The 17,840-nt window shown below is 42.6% G+C and overlaps 9 non-coding genes across 9 annotated transcripts; 3 read left to right on the top strand and 6 right to left on the bottom strand.

Moving 5' to 3' along the window:
* Window positions 1-128: 128 nt before the first annotated feature.
* On the bottom strand, window positions 129-340 carry LOC134468108 (small nucleolar RNA U3). Its single transcript, XR_010038745.1, has one exon. It is a non-coding gene; the product is annotated as a small nucleolar RNA U3 (small nucleolar RNA).
* Window positions 341-793: 453 nt separating this feature from the next.
* Window positions 794-1,005, bottom strand: LOC134468104 (small nucleolar RNA U3). Its single transcript, XR_010038741.1, has one exon. It is a non-coding gene; the product is annotated as a small nucleolar RNA U3 (small nucleolar RNA).
* A 453-nt stretch (window positions 1,006-1,458) lies between these two features.
* On the bottom strand, window positions 1,459-1,670 carry LOC134468105 (small nucleolar RNA U3). The gene has a single exon (XR_010038742.1). It is a non-coding gene; the product is annotated as a small nucleolar RNA U3 (small nucleolar RNA).
* A 453-nt stretch (window positions 1,671-2,123) lies between these two features.
* LOC134468106 (small nucleolar RNA U3) lies at window positions 2,124-2,335 on the bottom strand. The gene has a single exon (XR_010038743.1). It is a non-coding gene; the product is annotated as a small nucleolar RNA U3 (small nucleolar RNA).
* A 458-nt stretch (window positions 2,336-2,793) lies between these two features.
* On the bottom strand, window positions 2,794-3,005 carry LOC134468107 (small nucleolar RNA U3). The gene has a single exon (XR_010038744.1). It is a non-coding gene; the product is annotated as a small nucleolar RNA U3 (small nucleolar RNA).
* A 458-nt stretch (window positions 3,006-3,463) lies between these two features.
* Window positions 3,464-3,675, bottom strand: LOC134468112 (small nucleolar RNA U3). Its single transcript, XR_010038749.1, has one exon. It is a non-coding gene; the product is annotated as a small nucleolar RNA U3 (small nucleolar RNA).
* A 487-nt stretch (window positions 3,676-4,162) lies between these two features.
* On the top strand, window positions 4,163-4,294 carry LOC134468054 (U8 small nucleolar RNA). The gene has a single exon (XR_010038694.1). It is a non-coding gene; the product is annotated as a U8 small nucleolar RNA (small nucleolar RNA).
* Window positions 4,295-5,177: 883 nt separating this feature from the next.
* LOC134468053 (U8 small nucleolar RNA) lies at window positions 5,178-5,309 on the top strand. The gene has a single exon (XR_010038693.1). It is a non-coding gene; the product is annotated as a U8 small nucleolar RNA (small nucleolar RNA).
* An 855-nt stretch (window positions 5,310-6,164) lies between these two features.
* Window positions 6,165-6,296, top strand: LOC134468055 (U8 small nucleolar RNA). Its single transcript, XR_010038695.1, has one exon. It is a non-coding gene; the product is annotated as a U8 small nucleolar RNA (small nucleolar RNA).
* Window positions 6,297-17,840: the final 11,544 nt, after the last annotated feature.

Genomic DNA, 17,840 nt, shown 5'->3' on the forward strand with positions numbered 1-17,840 from the left:
ATGGACGAGTGGGTGACACTACAGTCTACAGATTTCCTAAAAAGGGGAACAGAGTTCTGTTGTACAATAAACCAGAAGTGTAAGGTTCTACACTAGGAGAGTTTGCCATTATTCTTCACACTATCAGCTTCACTCTGATAATGCCTCTCTCCTCCCAACCCCAGACGGAAGACAGGAATGGTCATCAATGAAAGAGCTTGAGCTAAACAGCTTAATTTCTTTCCGATTCCCGTTAAGAGAGAGACATCACAGCTCATCATCGTGAGTAGCGAGACGCAACACTTTCGAAACACATTTCCAAGTCAATAACTATAGAAATGATCCCTGAAAGTACAGTCTTACTGACATATTGAAGAAGGCAGCAGAGTCCTTTACAGGTTTAGTCATCACCTTGAGGGTTTAAAGATGCAACCTTTCTGGTTGTCAGGTGCAAAGCCTTCACTTGCAGCCAACCAAATACTGATGTCAAGGACTCAGCTGAAGCCAATGTCAGTAACGCAAGCCGTCAGGAGATTTAGTCCACCATGATTACAATCCTATTAAATTTCCGCAACAAAAAAAGAATCTGCATGATTTTTATTGGCATCATGTCTACAGGTGACAGTTTGTTGACCAACAGGGTCAACATTGAGGAAAAGTTTTGAGATCCATAGACTTGCGTGTGGATGGACGAGTGGGTGACACTACAGTCTACAGATTGCCTAAAAAGGGGAACAGAGTTCTGTTGTACAATAAACCAGAAGTGTAAGGTTCTACACTCAGAGAGTTTGCCATTATTCTTCACACTATCAGCTTCACTCTGATAATGCCTCTCTCCTCCCAACCCCAGACGGAAGACAGGAATGGTCATCAATGAAAGAGCTTGAGCTAAACAGCTTAATTTCTTTCCGATTCCCGCTAAGAGAGAGACATCACAGCTCATCATCGTGAGTAGCGAGACGCAACACTTTCGAAACACATTTCCAAGTCAAAAACTATAGAAATGATCCCTGAAAGTACAGTCTTACTGACATATTGAAGAAGGCAGCAGAGTCCTTTACAGGTTTAGTCATCACCTTGAGGGTTTGAAGATGCAACCTTTCTGGTTGTCAGGTGCAAAGCCTTCACTTGCAGCCAACCGAATACTGATGTCAAGGACTCAGCTGAAGCCAATGTCAGTAACGCAAGCCGTCAGGAGATTTAGTCCACCATGATTACAATCCTCTTAAATTTCCGCAACAAAAAAATAATCTGCATGATTTTTATTGGCATCATGTCTACAGGTGACAGTTTGTTGACCAACAGGGTCAACATTGAGGAAAAGTTTTGAGATCCATAGACTTGCGTGTGGATGGACGAGTGGGTGACACTACAGTCTACAGATTGCCTAAAAAGGGGAACAGAGTTCTGTTGTACAATAAACCAGAAGTGTAAGGTTCTACACTCAGAGAGTTTGCCATTATTCTTCACACTATCAGCTTCACTCTGATAATGCCTCTCTCCTCCCAACCCCAGACGGAAGACAGGAATGGTCATCAATGAAAGAGCTTGAGCTAAACAGCTTAATTTCTTTCCGATTCCCGCTAAGAGAGAGACATCACAGCTCATCATCGTGAGTAGCGAGACGCAACACTTTCGAAACACATTTCCAAGTCAAAAACTATAGAAATGATCCCTGAAAGTACAGTCTTACTGACATATTGAAGAAGGCAGCAGAGTCCTTTACAGGTTTAGTCATCACCTTGAGGGTTTAAAGATGCAACCTTTCTGGTTGTCAGGTGCAAAGCCTTCACTTGCAGCCAACCAAATACTGATGTCAAGGACTCAGCTGAAGCCAATGTCAGTAACGCAAGCCGTCAGGAGATTTATTCCACCATGATTACAATCCTCTTAAATTTCCGCAACAAAAAAATAATCTGCATGATTTTTATTGGCATCATGTCTACAGGTGACAGTTTTTTGACCAACAGGGTCAACATTGAGGAAAAGTTTTGAGATCCATAGACTTGCGTGTGGATGGACGAGCGGGTGACACTACAGTCTACAGATTGCCTAAAAAGGGGAACAGAGTTCTGTTGTACAATAAACCAGAAGTTTAATGTTCTACACTCAGAGAGTTTGCCATTATTCTTCACACTATCAGCTTCACTCTGATAATGCCTCTCTCCTCCCAACCCCAGACGGAAGACAGGAATGGTCATCAATGAAAGAGCTTGAGCTAAACAGCTTAATTTCTTTCCGATTCCCGCTAAGAGAGAGACATCACAGCTCATCATCGTGAGTAGCGAGACGCAACACTTTCGAAACACATTTCCAAGTCAAAAACTATAGAAATGATCCCTGAAAGTACAGTCTTACTGACATATTGAAGAAGGCAGCAGAGTCCTTTACAGGTTTAGTCATCACCTTGAGGGTTTAAAGATGCAACCTTTCTGGTTGTCAGGTGCAAAGCCTTCACTTGCAGCCAACCAAATACTGATGTCAAGGACTCAGCTGAAGCCAATGTCAGTAACGCAAGCCGTCAGGAGATTTAGTCCACCATGATTACAATCCTCTTCAATTTCCGCAACAAAAAAATAATCTGCATGATTTTTATCGGCATCATGTCTACAGGTGACAGTTTGTTGACCAACAGGGTCAACATTGAGGAAAAGTTTTGAGATCCATAGACTTGCGTGTGGATGGACGAGTGGGTGACACTACAGTCTACAGATTGCCTAAAAAGGGGAACATTGAGGAGTTCTGTTGTACAATAAACCAGAAGTGTAAGGTTCTACACTCAGAGAGTTTGCCATTATTCTTCACACTATCAGCTTCACTCTGATAATGCCTCTCTCCTCCCAACCCCAGACGGAAGACAGGAATGGTCATCAATGAAAGAGCTTGAGCTAAACAGCTTAATTTCTTTCCGATTCCCGCTAAGAGAGAGACATCACAGCTCATCATCGTGAGTAGCGAGACGCAACACTTTCGAAACACATTTCCAAGTCAAAAACTATAGAAATGATCCCTGAAAGTACAGTCTTACTGACATATTGAAGAAGGCAGCAGAGTCCTTTACAGGTTTAGTCATCACCTTGAGGGTTTAAAGATGCAACCTTTCTGGTTGTCAGGTGCAAAGCCTTCACTTGCAGCCAACCAAATACTGATGTCAAGGACTCAGCTGAAGCCAATGTCAGTAACGCAAGCCGTCAGGAGATTTAGTCCACCATGATTACAATCCTCTTAAATTTCCGCAACAAAAAAATAATCTGCATGATTTTTATTGGCATCATGTCTACAGGTGACAGTTTGTTGACCAACAGGGTCAACATTGAGGAAAAGTTTTGAGATCCATAGACTTGCGTGTGGATGGACGAGTGGGTGACACTACAGTCTACAGATTGCCTAAAAAGGGGAACATTGAGGAGTCCTGTTTTACAATAAACCAGAAGTGTAAGGTTCTACACTCAGAGAGTTTGCCATTATTCTTCACACTATCAGCTTCACTCTGATAATGCCTCTCTCCTCCCAACCCCAGATGGAAGACAGGAATAGTCATCAATGAAAGAGCTTGAGCTAAACAGCTTAATTTCTTTCTGATTCCCGCAAAGAGAGAGACATCACAGCTCATCATCGTGAGTAGCGAGACGCAACACTTTCGAAACACATTTCCAAGTCAATAACTATAGAAATGATCCCTGAAAGTACAGTCTTACTGACATATTGAAGAAGGCAGCAGAGTCCTTTACAGGTTTAGTCATCACCTTGAGGGTTTAAAGATGCAACCTTTCTGGTTGTCAGGTGCAAAGCCTTCACTTGCAGCCAACCAAATACTGATGTCAAGGACTCAGGTGAAGCCAATGTCAGTAACGCAAGCTGTCAGTAGAGTTAATATTATCCTTGATTACAATTGGATCATTTACTTCTTAACCCTTCCTGTTTCACTCCTGAACCAGCTTTGTAGTATAGGCTCCTGAACAACCTTCCAGAAATACTTGTAATGAAAAACTTTTAATCTTGAAATAAACTTTTCCCGCTCTTCTGCTCGTTGTAACAATGTACATGGTTTATGTAGATTATTTAAAATACAATAGCAATAAGTAAATTGAAAGTTTGCTGTTGAAAGTAACATCATAAAAACACAGTGATTGAAACAACTGTGTACGCAGCTCTGTCTGGTTGTGAACCCTAGTAATGAATCACATCAGTGAGGTACATCCTTACCTGTTGTTCTCTTTAAGGACTGCAGCGTATGATGATTGGTGTGGGATGAATTTGTGATTATTCACTTCTTCCACAAAGGTCTGCAACACCATTGTGGTTCCAATCTGACCTGCAGAAGTCATGAAATTGAAATCTGAAAGTAATAACAAAAGTGATAGGCGCTCATATGAAGACAATGTCAATAATGCGAGTTTTCAGATGTGCTACTGTGTCTTGAGATTCATTTTCTTAACATTTTGCAACATAAAAAAATCGGCATGGTTTTTAATCATGTCTGATGGTGACAGCCTGTTGATGAACTGATCCAAGGAAAGCCTTTGATATCTACAGGCTTATATGTGGTTAGATGAGTTGGCTACAATGAGATTCCCTATAAAGACTGCTATGTAAAAGAATACGTTTAATCTGTGGACAAACCAAAACAATTCCTAATTGTAACCTGTCACTCAAGCCATGTTGTTGCAAATTGTTGGGTGAAAACAGGTGCACACCTAGCGTTTAGTACAAAGGGTGCTAACCTGTCATTCCCTACTGAGAACTGTACAACTTGTCCAGGGGGGCAGATGCTTGAGGGGAAAGATATACCAAAAAACACACAAAGAATGCATTTTAGAACAGTAATTTCTGTTTGTATTTCAGAAACCCAATGTGTAGGCATTCCAGTATTCCAGTATTTATATACTGCATAAACAAAATGTTAACCCAGACAACTGTGGTTTGCCAGTTAACATGTGGCAATTTCTTTGAATTGTAGTCTATGCCTGAACTTTGTGTCAGAGAAACCTGTAATGGACGCCAGAATCTTAATCATGAAATAATCAGCTCCCGCTCTTCTGCTTGTTGTAACAATGTGCATGGGATATACAGATAATTTAAAATACAATATTGATACGTGAATGAAAGTTTCACTGTTGAAAGTAACTCTTAAACCCACCGTGATTGAAACAACTGTGTACAAAGCTCTGTCAGGTTGTGAGCCCTTGTGATGACTCACATCAGTGAGGTACATCCTTACCTGTTGTTTTCTTTGAAGACTGCAGCGTATGATGATTGGAGTGGGATGAATTCATGATTATTCACTCTTACCACAAAGGTCTGCAACACCATTGTGGTTCCAATCTGATCTGCAGCTGTCGGGGTATAGAAATCTGAAAAGTGATAAGTGCTCATGTAAAGGTAATGTCTATAACAGAAGCTGTCAGATGAGCTGTATCATGAGTATAATTTTAACACTGATACTTTCATAAGTGCGCTATCTGAAATTAGAATTCAGTAGCTTTACTAGCCTATGTAAGCATACATACATCTTGGTTCTCGTTGGAGAATAGGCTTCTTGTGATTGTCCGCGCGGCGAACCGATCATGAAAGTGCTTTACGGAGTCGCTGGACCACTGCACTCGAGAAATCATCAAAGTGCTTTACGCGGTCGCTGGACCACTGCACTCGAGGAACATGACTTAAAAGCAAATAGCGTATTGGGCAAGGTCGCTGGCCATGGTGCTGAAATTAATTAATTATTAATTAATAATCAGGTGGGTAGGTAGGCGTGCCTGTACTAGCGCGCAAAAATGGACGAATGACAGATGAGCAGGGAATAGAGAGTTGGTGTTAATTTAGACCTGTCAAATTTCATTACGCTTCTCCCAAACTTTCGTTTATAAACAAAACGATTAAACAATTAAAGCCTTTGCGATTCACAGGCTTATGTGTGGTTAGACGAGTTGGCTACAATTATATTCCCTAAAAATATATATGTAAAAGAACAAGTTTCATCTGTGGACAAACCAAAACACTTCCTAATTGTAACCTGTCACTCAAGCCATGTTTTTGCACATGTATTTTTGTGTGAAAAGAGGTGCACACTTGGCGTTTAGTACAAAGGGTGCTAACCTTAAACACACCTTTAACACCTTAAACCCACCGTGATTGAAACAACTGTGTACGAAGCTCTGTCAGACTGTGAGCACTTGGAATAAGTCACATCAGTCAGGTACATCCTTACTTGTTGTTCTCTTTGAGGACTGCAGCGTATGATGATTGGAATGGGATGAATTCATGATTATTCTCTCTCTTCACAAAGATTTGCAACATCTGTGTGATACCAATCTGATCTGCAAATATTTTAAAAGCAAATCTGTTGGCGTCGGCCAATATGATAGGCAGGAAAATAGGATGACGCTGTTGTGAATACCAAGTAAAACTGAAAAACTTGGATATTGACGTGAGAATTATTTAGCAAACTGATCATATACGATTATTGGTAATATCATAGGTAATGGGTGGTCTCGCTCACTACCAGTGAGTAGGTCTGTCTCGCTCTCTCGCTCTCTCTGTCATACACACACACACCAGGCTTGTACGAAATTCCGAATTGAATGAATTGAATTTCAAAGTAATGCCATAATATGAACACTAGGTGGTGTCATTACCTTGAATTTCTTTGAATTTAATCTACACCACCCATTGAGAATACATAGAACACCATCACCTAGTGTTCATATTATGGCATTGCTGTGAATTTCAATTCATTCAATTCAGAATTTCGTACAAGTCTGACACACACACATAAAAAGCTGAAATTCATGACACATGCACACACAAATCCCCACCGTCCGTCCGTCTGTCTGTCTGTCTGTCTGTCTGTCTGTCTGTCTCTGTCTCTGTCTCTCTCTCTCTCTCTCTCTCTCTCTCTCTCTCTCTCTCTCTCTCTCTCTCTCTCTCTCTCTCTCTCTCTCTCTCAGACACATACTCGCATACATGCAGAGGCTGAATTGAGAGGCTGAAATTGAATAGAATAAATAATGGCTGGCCTTCAGGGGTAGAGAGAGATTAAGAAAGATCATAACTCATATTAAACATCGTAACTCATATTAGCCGCGGCAGCTCATCTGCCCCACTCTCTCTTGTCTGCCATGCTTTTACTCAGTGGGTCGTAAACACTGGCTTCCGCCGTAATCCAATACACTGCACGATTTGGCAGTGCCTCGCTCTGTGTGGCTTTGTGTGTGTGTGTGTGTGTGTGTGTGTGTGTGTGTGTGTGTGTGTGTGTGTGTGTGTGTGTGTGTGTGTGTGTGTGTGTGTGTGTGTGTGCGTGTGTGTGTGAAAAGTATTTGTATGTCATCAATCCTGAATTCAGACATTCAGTTTTATCATTAAATAACAGTTTAACGAATCTCCTGTTGTTTTTGTGCTGGTGAGTGACTAAATTGTCATTATCAATTTTGAATTCAGACATTTTGTTTTAATAGAGGAGGTCTCTCCTTGGATGAGGACTGCAACAGTATTTTCATTTCATTATTTTATAGGTCCTACCAATTTTGAATGCTGCCTTTTTATTTTTTTAGATGTCAATTAATGGAGTTTCCCGTCAAAAAATGTACTACTTATGTTTTACTGTGAAAATAGTGGGCAGTATGATGCTTGAGAGTGATCCTCAGGGATGAGGTAGAAGTGTTTTGTGCAGATTGTGAAGCACAGTTGAACTGATGGGAGTGGAGCTGTTATATTTAGCATCTGTATGTGTGTGCGGAAGGTCAGAGAGAGAGAAAGAGGAGAGAGAGAGGAGAGGTGTCAAATGACACTTAACCAGCTGTTTGTCTGGGCCTTTACACAGACTGCATCACGTAGACACACACACAAAGGCAGGCAGCCCACAGGCAGGCACACACACACACACACACACACACACACACACACACACACACACACACACACACACACACACACACACACACACACACACACACACACACACACACACACACACACACACACACACACACACACACACAGTACATGCAGACAAACATTTCAAGCATATAACCTCATATGATGACAGACACACCTTTGTTTTCACAGCAAAGTTTCTAGAAATTTGCCACACGCACACACACCCATATACTGTACATGCACTCTCACACTCTCATGCTCCCTCGCACCCACAGCCACGCACACACACACCAACTACAATGCACGAATGACAGAGGGCACACACACCTCTTGCCCTTTGCATCCCTTCTAGCTGCACAACATAACATCCCTGGGTCTCCCTGACAACATCCCTGTCTCTCCCTAACAACACCTCTGCGTCTCCCTCACAACACACCTGCGTCTCCCTGACAACACACCTGTCTCTCGCTGGGTATTTCTCAATGTGAAATGCTTAAGCCTTGCTAGGACGATTAACGCCCATTTTTCGCGGAATTCACATCATCGCAACTCGTCAAGTACTGTTCCAAAGTGAAGCATGCTTCAAAATCTACCAAGTACCATGCACTCGATTCGTAGCATTTCCAAGGCCACACTTGCAGCATCCTTGCCGTGACAAAATACCCAGAATCCTTCACATCTCTAAGCTCGCGCTAGGCTTTTTTTCTATTACAGGTGTGGGAAATGTGTTGTTGTTTCGGAGATGTGAATATCTTCAAATCAGTGACGTGCAGTCAACTTTATGGCTGGTGAGGCACTGACTTTTCCAATATCAGATTTTCAAATATACAGCTACAGCATTAGTAAATATTTGCCAAATAGGCCTACCGATAAGTTTCATATCACTTATTCTTCAGAAAGTGGCTAAAACAGGTTGTAATGTTGACAGAAAAAAACTAAGTGAATTACAAAATTATATGGTATATCCTCGTAGACTAAGGTCTTGGCTTTTCAGAAATGCACAAGGCCAATCTCCCCATTATGTATTTTTTTTCAGAAATCAGGCTTTTCTCCGATCATACCTTGTTTTTTGTCAACACCGTCAGACACAATTAAAAGTTATTAAAATTGTATTGATTTGGTTGCATATGTATCTGGAGTTTTTAAGTGATTATGTGTATTTTTTGGTTCACACATATGCCTTTAAATGTTGAAAATTCACTTTTGTTCTATTTTAATACTGTTTCATGTGTTCTAATTTTAAAATATGTACCGTCATACGATGCTTACTTAACGCCTAAATACAACAAACAATTTTTTGTAATTTCACAAATATTCGTGTAGGCTTAAATTGGCTATTACTTTGATATTTCAACAACTCCTAAGGAAAATTTTGTAAGCACATTCCTTTAAAATGTCCAAAACTCCTTCTTACGGTGGTGACTTAAGAACTGACGGTGGTGACAGTAATCTGAGAGTGGAGAAAGTGGCCTAATTAGTACCTGCATTTAGCAAAATAAATAGCCCTCTCAAGTCAATGGCATCTTGCATAAACACTTTATTTTTGTGTGTTCACAGTATGAGCATGTGTTTTTACTTCATTAGATTATCTAGGAAGTAAGCCACTGGTTGTTGACAATGTGGTAGAAACAGCTTTTAAGTTGTTCAAATCCAAAATATAGAGGTGTATTATCATAGATGTAGGTCTTGGCTGTGCAGTGAATGCATTGGCCAAGCTCCCCATGTTTAACATTTTTCATAAAATGGGCTCTTTTTTGTTTTGTCAACAGCGGCAGACAGAATTAGAAGTAAAAACACATGTTTACTGTATTAAATTACTTTAACAATTCAACATAACTGTAGATACTTATTGTATGCATATTCTTAAAACATGTCAAAAATACGTAAAACATGTGTTTTTTGGTGAACTCCATCAGATGTCACCACCGTCAGGTTTTCTGACAAAAAAACCTCCAAATGCACCTCAGTGGTGGCTAGAGTATCATTTTGGATCACAATTATTACTAACATGCCTAGTAATGTTTCATTAACCTAGTGGTGTCAACAATGATCGATTCGGCGATCCGGATCGATCCGGGGCATGGACGATCCAGATCCAGATCCAGCAAGTTCCAGAATCAATCCGGCAATTTTTTTAAGTTTCAATTACTTCCATGGATATTTCGGGAGCAAATGAATGTTAAATTAAATAAAAACACTTCAAAACATTGCAAGACTGATACAGACTGATACAGAAAACAGCCAATAAATTGTTGCTCAGTATCTGACTACTTGTATTTCCTCATCATGGCTGAACATTTGCTTTGCGTTCAGTAGAAATGTAATGCATTGCAATGCATTGAAGAATTGAATCGAATCGGATTGGATCTAATAGAATCGAATCGAATCGGATCTACTACCTCCCGAATCGTGATCGAATCGGATCGTGAGGGCAGTGCCGATCCACACCACTACATTAACCAGCACAATTTAGTAAAATATGGAACAACATGATGAGCAGAACAAAATCTGACGGTGGTGACATCTGACGGTGTGAGACAAAAAAACACTCTTTTAAATATTATGCATTGTTTGTTCACATTAGCCATTTCATTTTCGCTCTGTTTCTTGGGTGCTTCATACCTTTTCTGAAAAAAATTATATTTATTAACATTAATGTAATACAATACTATTAAAACCCCCGACGGTGTTGACAGTTTATGGTTGGGACAGTACCAGTGTCCAAACAAATTAACAAATTGAGCACAAAATAATAAACTTACAGGAGCTTCAGTGATGGTGAAGTAGGCAGTAGAGCTAAAGGTTTGAAAAGGGGTCCTCAGTAATGAAAATGACCTTGTGCATACCTGATTTTATTGTCTTTTAGAAAAAATCTGACGGTGGTGACCAATATGCTGGACACATTTTGAGCAATCAGTAAATAATAGTAAATATTGTTTTACATCCACTATGTGCACATCTGTAGAACCACTTTAATATGGTCTTCCACATCATGGTGATATTGTTCAATTCTGTTAGTGATTTTTGTATTTTAAGTCAATTGAAATGATGATGCCAGTCCTTGGGACAGGCGTTTTTACATGGTGTGGACAGGTTTATAGCCATGAAAAGTAATAAAATTACACTTAAATATTTCAAACAACTGTGTATTCGTGTGACAGACCCCTTGGCCATTACCTGGGTTCATTTTGTTTGTGAAAATTTAGTTGATTTTCAACAGAATTAATATTTTACTGCAGGGACAAGTTTTTGCCAAACTTTCAAGAATCAGTGATATGTCATAGCTTTCTTAACATAAGGTAGGCCTACACATAGGCGGTGCTACAGCAAGACTGTTGGGGAAGCTAAAAAAAAAAAAAAAAAAAAAAACGTCATCGGAGAAACAAAACATTTCCATGCGCAACTGCAACACATATCCATTCTGGCTATTATATGTTAAAACGGCTTGCCATATGCTCGTGCCGTGCGCCAATGGAACTCTCAAACGCGACAGGCACACACACGCGCACACACACACACTGAAGGCAGGGGAGGAAGACGGCTAGTTGCCAGACCATGGACTATTATCTCCCAAAAATGTCTCGAGCAATCAAATCATACACCCGAATGTCCACACCTTTGTTTCTATTGACATTTTCATGCGCTATGTCACTCTACCTCCATCAGACCGGTATCAAAACTCGCAATCAAACTCGCAAAACTAATGACTAGGCAAAATGCGCACACACCGGGGGGAGACAGGAGAGCAAAGAAGCCAGCTGATTGACCATAGGTATATTACCATGGCCAAAAATATCATATGGGTCTATCATATCCAACAGACATATCAGATGTCAGTTTTGCAGCCCAAATAATACAAATATGCTGTGATTTTGAATTTCTAGTTGAAGTAGCTTGTAATGATGTAGTTCGCTACATTTTACAGATGGGGCTAGCTTAATATTTCTATTGGATGTAGCTTGCCTAGTGGAGCTAAATGTTAGCTTACTACTAGGTTCTACAAGTAACTTGCGCAACCAGACACTGTTCTCGCTGCCTCGCTCTGTACACTGTTCACTCCAGTCACACGCAGATGCCCAACAAACACAAGCGAATCTACACACATCACATTACCTATGGTAACTAAACCACCCGGGCAGCCCACCATGAATTCAGGAAAGGTGTGCATTTTTGAAAGTGGTGTTAGCTTGGTGACAGGATAGCACAGGTGCTTTCCTTTTGAAGTGAGGGCTAGTTAGACGGAAGACAAGTAGACAACATCGATAACAACATTGCCACCAAATAGTAAACTTAGTGCTTCGGCGAGCACATCAGGGGGGAAACGGATTTCCTACCTTATTCTGTCCTGTTAATTCCTGTTACTTGAAGCTCTTAGTTTCGTTATGAAATCCACTTCCATGGTAGCAGTCAAAGTGAACAAGCTAGCCAACACTAATGACACGACCAACTGAACTTCAGATTCGCTATGACGTAACTGCCAGCAAGACTCTCAATGCCAGAATGAGATTGCGGCCAGACTGCTGCTGGCCTCACCACTGTATCTTTCAGTGGGCGTTATGCCAAAGCGTTCAGAGTAAAGAAATGATAATCACACGTAGAAAATAGTAAAAAATTATCAGGAAAATGAGGGCACACCATACATATTTCTATTAAGTGTATAAAAACGTTTAATACAATATTACCAGGTTGCATACACAGAACGAGCAAAATGGCGCATGCGCACAAGCTTGTTAACGAGGGATTGCGCAATCCGGCGTGAGGCAAACTAGGAGTTGCCCCAAATTCAGCGTATTGGGAGCAATTTGACATGAAATGGGCAAATATTACGATTTTGGTCACGAAAATGATTGAAAATGATTGAAACTGTTTAACTACTGCACAAATGGTAGTTATGGTGCAGATGCTCGAAAACAATAGTTATTCTTGTTACTATTATTCATATTTACTGCATCTCATCATTCTCATAGGGTTGGTGAGGCACTGCCTCCCCTGCCGTATTGGAGCGCACGTGCCTGCTTCAAATAACTCAACACAACTTGGTCATCAGCTTGTGCACTGTTGTGAACTGATATCAACATTTTCATAGTTTTGTTGTGCTTTTCAAATATCCCCACAACAGAAATAAAGCTAACCGATCGTGTTTACAGTTTAAAATCAGTAGAAAACAAGTGTTTAGTGGCCAAAACGGAACTGCTATGACGTTCCCTTCCACGCTTCCAAGCATGTTCCATTCACAATAGTTTTAGATGCTTGTGAGGCTTTGAGCCTCGTCTTGCAAGTGCGCGACTTCAAGGCTGAAGCGCTACCAAGGCAAACCCACTAGACTTTGAGAATAGGCCCATGACAACACCCCTGTCTATCCATGACAACTCCCCTGCTTCTTTCTGATCATATCCTCTTCTGTCATTTTCTCTCCTCTCCTCTTCTCCTCTCCTCTTCTTTCTTCTCTTCTCCTCCCCTGTCCTTCCCTCATCTCTCTCATGCTCTCTGTACTTTTTGTTCTCTCCTTCACTCTCCTCTCCTGTCCTCTCCTGTCATCTCATCTCATGTCCTCTCTCCTCTCCTCTCCTCTCCTCTCCTCTCCTCTCCTCTCCTCTCCTCTCCTCTCCTCTCCCCTTTCTTTTACTTTGCTTCACTCTCTCCTCTCCTCTTATTTCTTTTCTCTCTTATTCTTTTCATCTCCTCTCCTTCTACCTTTCCTCTTCCTCCTGAAGCCTATTTACAGTAAACGTGGATGTGCAGGCCAAGCCTCCATCTAATTATAATCACCAATACCTGAGAGAAACAGCACACCGCAGTTTGACACACAATCCTGTTATTTCCATACCACACACACACACACATGCGCGTGCACAAGCACGAACGCGCACACACACACACACACACACACACACACACACACACACACACACACACACACACACACACACACACACACACAAGCACACGTACTTTTTGGGCACAGCAGGGTGTGGGCTAATCATGGAATCGGGGGAACATCATGGACTACACACACACACGTTATGATCATCATAGACTGCACTGCATTATGTCTCTAATGTCCAAACGCCACCCAGTTCTGAACCCTGAACATCATGTCAAATTGACGTCTCTAATTCGGTGGCCTGGCCTTGTGCTTTGCTTTCCGTGAGCCATGATTTGTTTGAGCGTGAGGAAATTATGGCAGAAAAGACGGATGGCTGATTTGTTTGTTTGATGTCACTGGGGGCACTCGGGGCTGCTGACAACTGTGACTGAGCCCCGGACAAAGTAAACTTAAAGCCCCCCCTCATCAGTATTGAAGATGGCATATCATCGATGCTAAAGGGCCCTGGGCCCTCGTCAGTATTATACATGGAATGGGCAGTCATGGGTAAGCCGTTAGGGGGAGTCAGACTTGTAGCCCAAAGGTTGCCAGTTCGACTCCCGACCCGCCAGGTTGGTGGGGGTAGTAATTAACCAGTGCTCTCCCCCATCCTCCTCCATGACTGAGGTACCCTGAGCATGGTACCGTCCCGCGGCCGCCGCACTGCTCCCTTGGGGCGCCATTGGGGCCTTGCACAGGTGAGGCATAAATGCAATTTCTTTGTGTGCAGTGAACACTTGAGTGCTGCTGTGTCACAATGACAATGGGAGTTGGAGTTTCCCAGTTGGGCTTTCACTAATGAGCACTGAATTCTTGGGCCCTTCTCCCCCTGGACCTGGGACAAGTGGCCGATTTGTCCCCCATCTGTCAGCATCCCTGGATGCACCGCTGAGGCGCATGCCGGTTGGCCATGGCAGCAGGATGAGGCTTCATGTACGGCAGGTCACAGGTGACAAACAGAGCCCTGACCTGACTGCCATACAACGTGTTGACTGTGGTTATCCTCAAATGCAGATAAATATGAAAGGTGTGGTACGCATGGTCATTCTTGTTATCCTGATATGTGGATAAGTAATAAAGATGTGGAGCTGTGATACACATGCTCATTGTTGTTTGCAAAATCCCGCTATTTCTTTAATTCAATGCTCCCTTCCTCATTCTATAAACATCCATTTGCACACAGACACACACACCTTTTTTGGGCAGGGCACAGCAGGTAGGTTAATCAGGGAACATCATATGTGGCTGAGAGATGTGGGACTGCGATACGCATGATCATTGTCGTTAGTGGATAAATGGTAAAGGCGGTGGGCTGCCGGCGGGGGGCTACACAGGTGTCTTGCTGAGAGAGACTGACAAACAGACGTGTTTAATAAGCAGCTCCCAAGGGATCTACACAGAATTGAATTTCCTGTCTGTTTTTCATGGATGGAAATACAGCTCACTAAAGGTAGAAAATCTCCACGGCCAAAGCCTCCATGTTTCACAGGCTTCTGTAATGTCAGCAATGGTTTGGGATGTGTGTAAGTCACTCCGTTAAGTATTGCCCACACACAGTGCATTAAAACAGGTATAAATAAAATAGTAAAAAAATATATATCATTTCAATGTTCTTACTCATGTGTACATTTCTCTGGTTTGACTTAAATCCAGTGGTTTTCAAAGTGGGGACCGGGTATCCCTGCTGTAATCTGCACGTGTCCTATTCATCACCTCCCCATCATACTGCCCCACCACCCCCCACCCACACCATTATACACCCCCCACACACATGCACCTGTCTTTGCACAAATTCACACACGTACACAGTCCCATCCATTATACTAACACACACACATGCACGCACGCACGCACGCACGCACGCACGCACACACACACACACACACACACACACACATGCACACGCACACACACACACACACGCACACAAACCATGCACCCATTCACACATTGCACACACTCTACATGTGCGTACACATGTATGCAGTCCCATCAATTTACACATGCAGACAGAGAGAGAGAGATATGTACACACCAGCCTTCATGCTCCTTTTCACACATGTACATGCACACATTCACGCACGCACGCACATGTAAATCTGCCTACAGCATGTAACCATTCACACACATATATAAACTTATGTCACATTCCACACACACATCTCTCTCTCTCTCTCTCTCTCTCTCTCTCTCTCTCTCTCTCTCTCTCTCTCTCTCTCTCTCTCTTCTCTCTCTCTCCTCTCTCTCTCTCTCTCTCTCTCTCTCTCTCTCTCTCTCTCTCTCCCTCTCTCCCTCTCTCCCCAGGTGCAGAGGCCCAGAGTCAGAGGTGTTGATTAATGTGGTGGCCATGGCATCTGCTGCTGTGCTAACCCGGTGCGGTACAGCATGGTGTGGGAAGTGTTGATGAGGTCACCCAGAGCAGCTTGGTGATGGGGGTGGGGGAGTGGGGTTGATAGCCCAGTGCTTTGCAGCTCGGTGGGGGGAGTGGGGGAGTGGGGTTGCTGTGATAGCCCAGTGCTTTGCAGCTCGGTGGGGGGAGTGTTGACGAAGTTGATTTTCCGCTCAGCTGAATCCCACCTCCTTTATGGCTGGGACCCTGGACCATTAATCTCCTCACCACCTCTTCCCATCTCTATTTCTCTTCTCTTCTCTTCTCTTCTCTTCTCTTCTCTTCTCTTCTCTTCTCTTCTCTTCTCTTCTCTTCTCTTCTCTTCTCTTCTCTTCTCTTCTCTTCTCTTCTCTTCTCTCTTGTATTCTCTTCTCTCTCCTCCTGACCACCTCTTCTCACTTCTCTTCCTCCTGTCCCCCTCCTCTCCTCTTCCTCCTCCTCCTCTTCCATCTCCTCTTCATAATCTTCTTCTTCTTCTTCTTCTTCTTCTTCTTCTTCTTCTTCTTCTTCTTCTTCTTCTTCTTCTTCTTCTTCTTCTTCTTCTTCTTCTTCTTCTTCTTCTTCTTCTTCTTCTTCTTCCATCCCCTTTCTACAGTCAGGTTCTCCACCATCACCATCAGCAGAGGTGAAGATCTCACCTACAGGAAATCAAGACAGAAATACCATGTGTTCCTCCCCAGAGTAACTCATCTGCTGTACATACAGTTGCAGTCAATCTACTCGATGGATGTTCATTACATACAGGTGGACAGTGAATGTGGCTACAGTAATGCAACCAAATGATTATAATGCGTATCAACATTGACAATCAAATTTGACTCTCTCTGTGTTGAAATAATACAGCAGAATTGAGTGTATCGGTTCAGAAATGGTTGGATCAGATAAGTGACAAATCTATTAGACCTTTTTCGATCTCCCAAGCAGGACTACCACACACACGCAGCCACCACTATCCCAGAGAGAGTAGAGAGAGAGAGGTTCCGTTGGCCCATTGTTTCCGGGTTCTATTATTGCAAAGGGGAGGGGGGGAAATCCCCCTTTAGGCAGACCTAAGGACTGTTCTATTCAATGCCAGGAGTATTATGACACGCCCCTTTAGGCAGACCGGAACCTGGTCATGTTAGGTGCCCATAGCAACCTATTACATTGCCATATCTCTATATACTTAAAGAATCTCAGACTATCCTTTCCTCCCCATGCCATAACCGCTATGCTGTCCTGTTAACCCTCATCAGCTCATGTCCATGTGCATGTAATTCATGAAAAGCACAATGTACACACACACGCACGCACGCACACAAACACGCGCGCGCGGACAGCAAGATGCATAAATATGCTCTGGAACTCTATGCGCTATATTTGTGTGCACGTCTAAGTGCACGTGAGTGTGTGCATGTGTGCGTGCTGCGTGCATGTGTGTGTGTGTTTGTGCATCTGGGTGTGTGCTGTGTATCTGAGTGTGTGTCTTTGTATGCAGTGCACTCTATGTGTGCTCATTGCGTATTTCATGTGAAACTGCATAACATTAAATTATAACGGGGGCCAGATAAGACGGTCGTAAACGGCCCTCAAGACATGGGTTCCCCGCCCTTGGTGTATGGGCTATGAAAAAAACACTATTCCTAGCCCAATTTGATGAAAAACTCTGACAGGATGAACCACCTGTCGAGCTGAGCTACCAAGCCATTGCAACACAGCACAGGAGTTTGGAGTTGGGGCTCTGCTTGGGTT

This window comes from Engraulis encrasicolus, chromosome 17 (assembly GCF_034702125.1).
Source record: "Engraulis encrasicolus isolate BLACKSEA-1 chromosome 17, IST_EnEncr_1.0, whole genome shotgun sequence".
In the NCBI taxonomy this organism is placed as follows: Eukaryota; Metazoa; Chordata; class Actinopteri; order Clupeiformes; family Engraulidae; genus Engraulis; species Engraulis encrasicolus.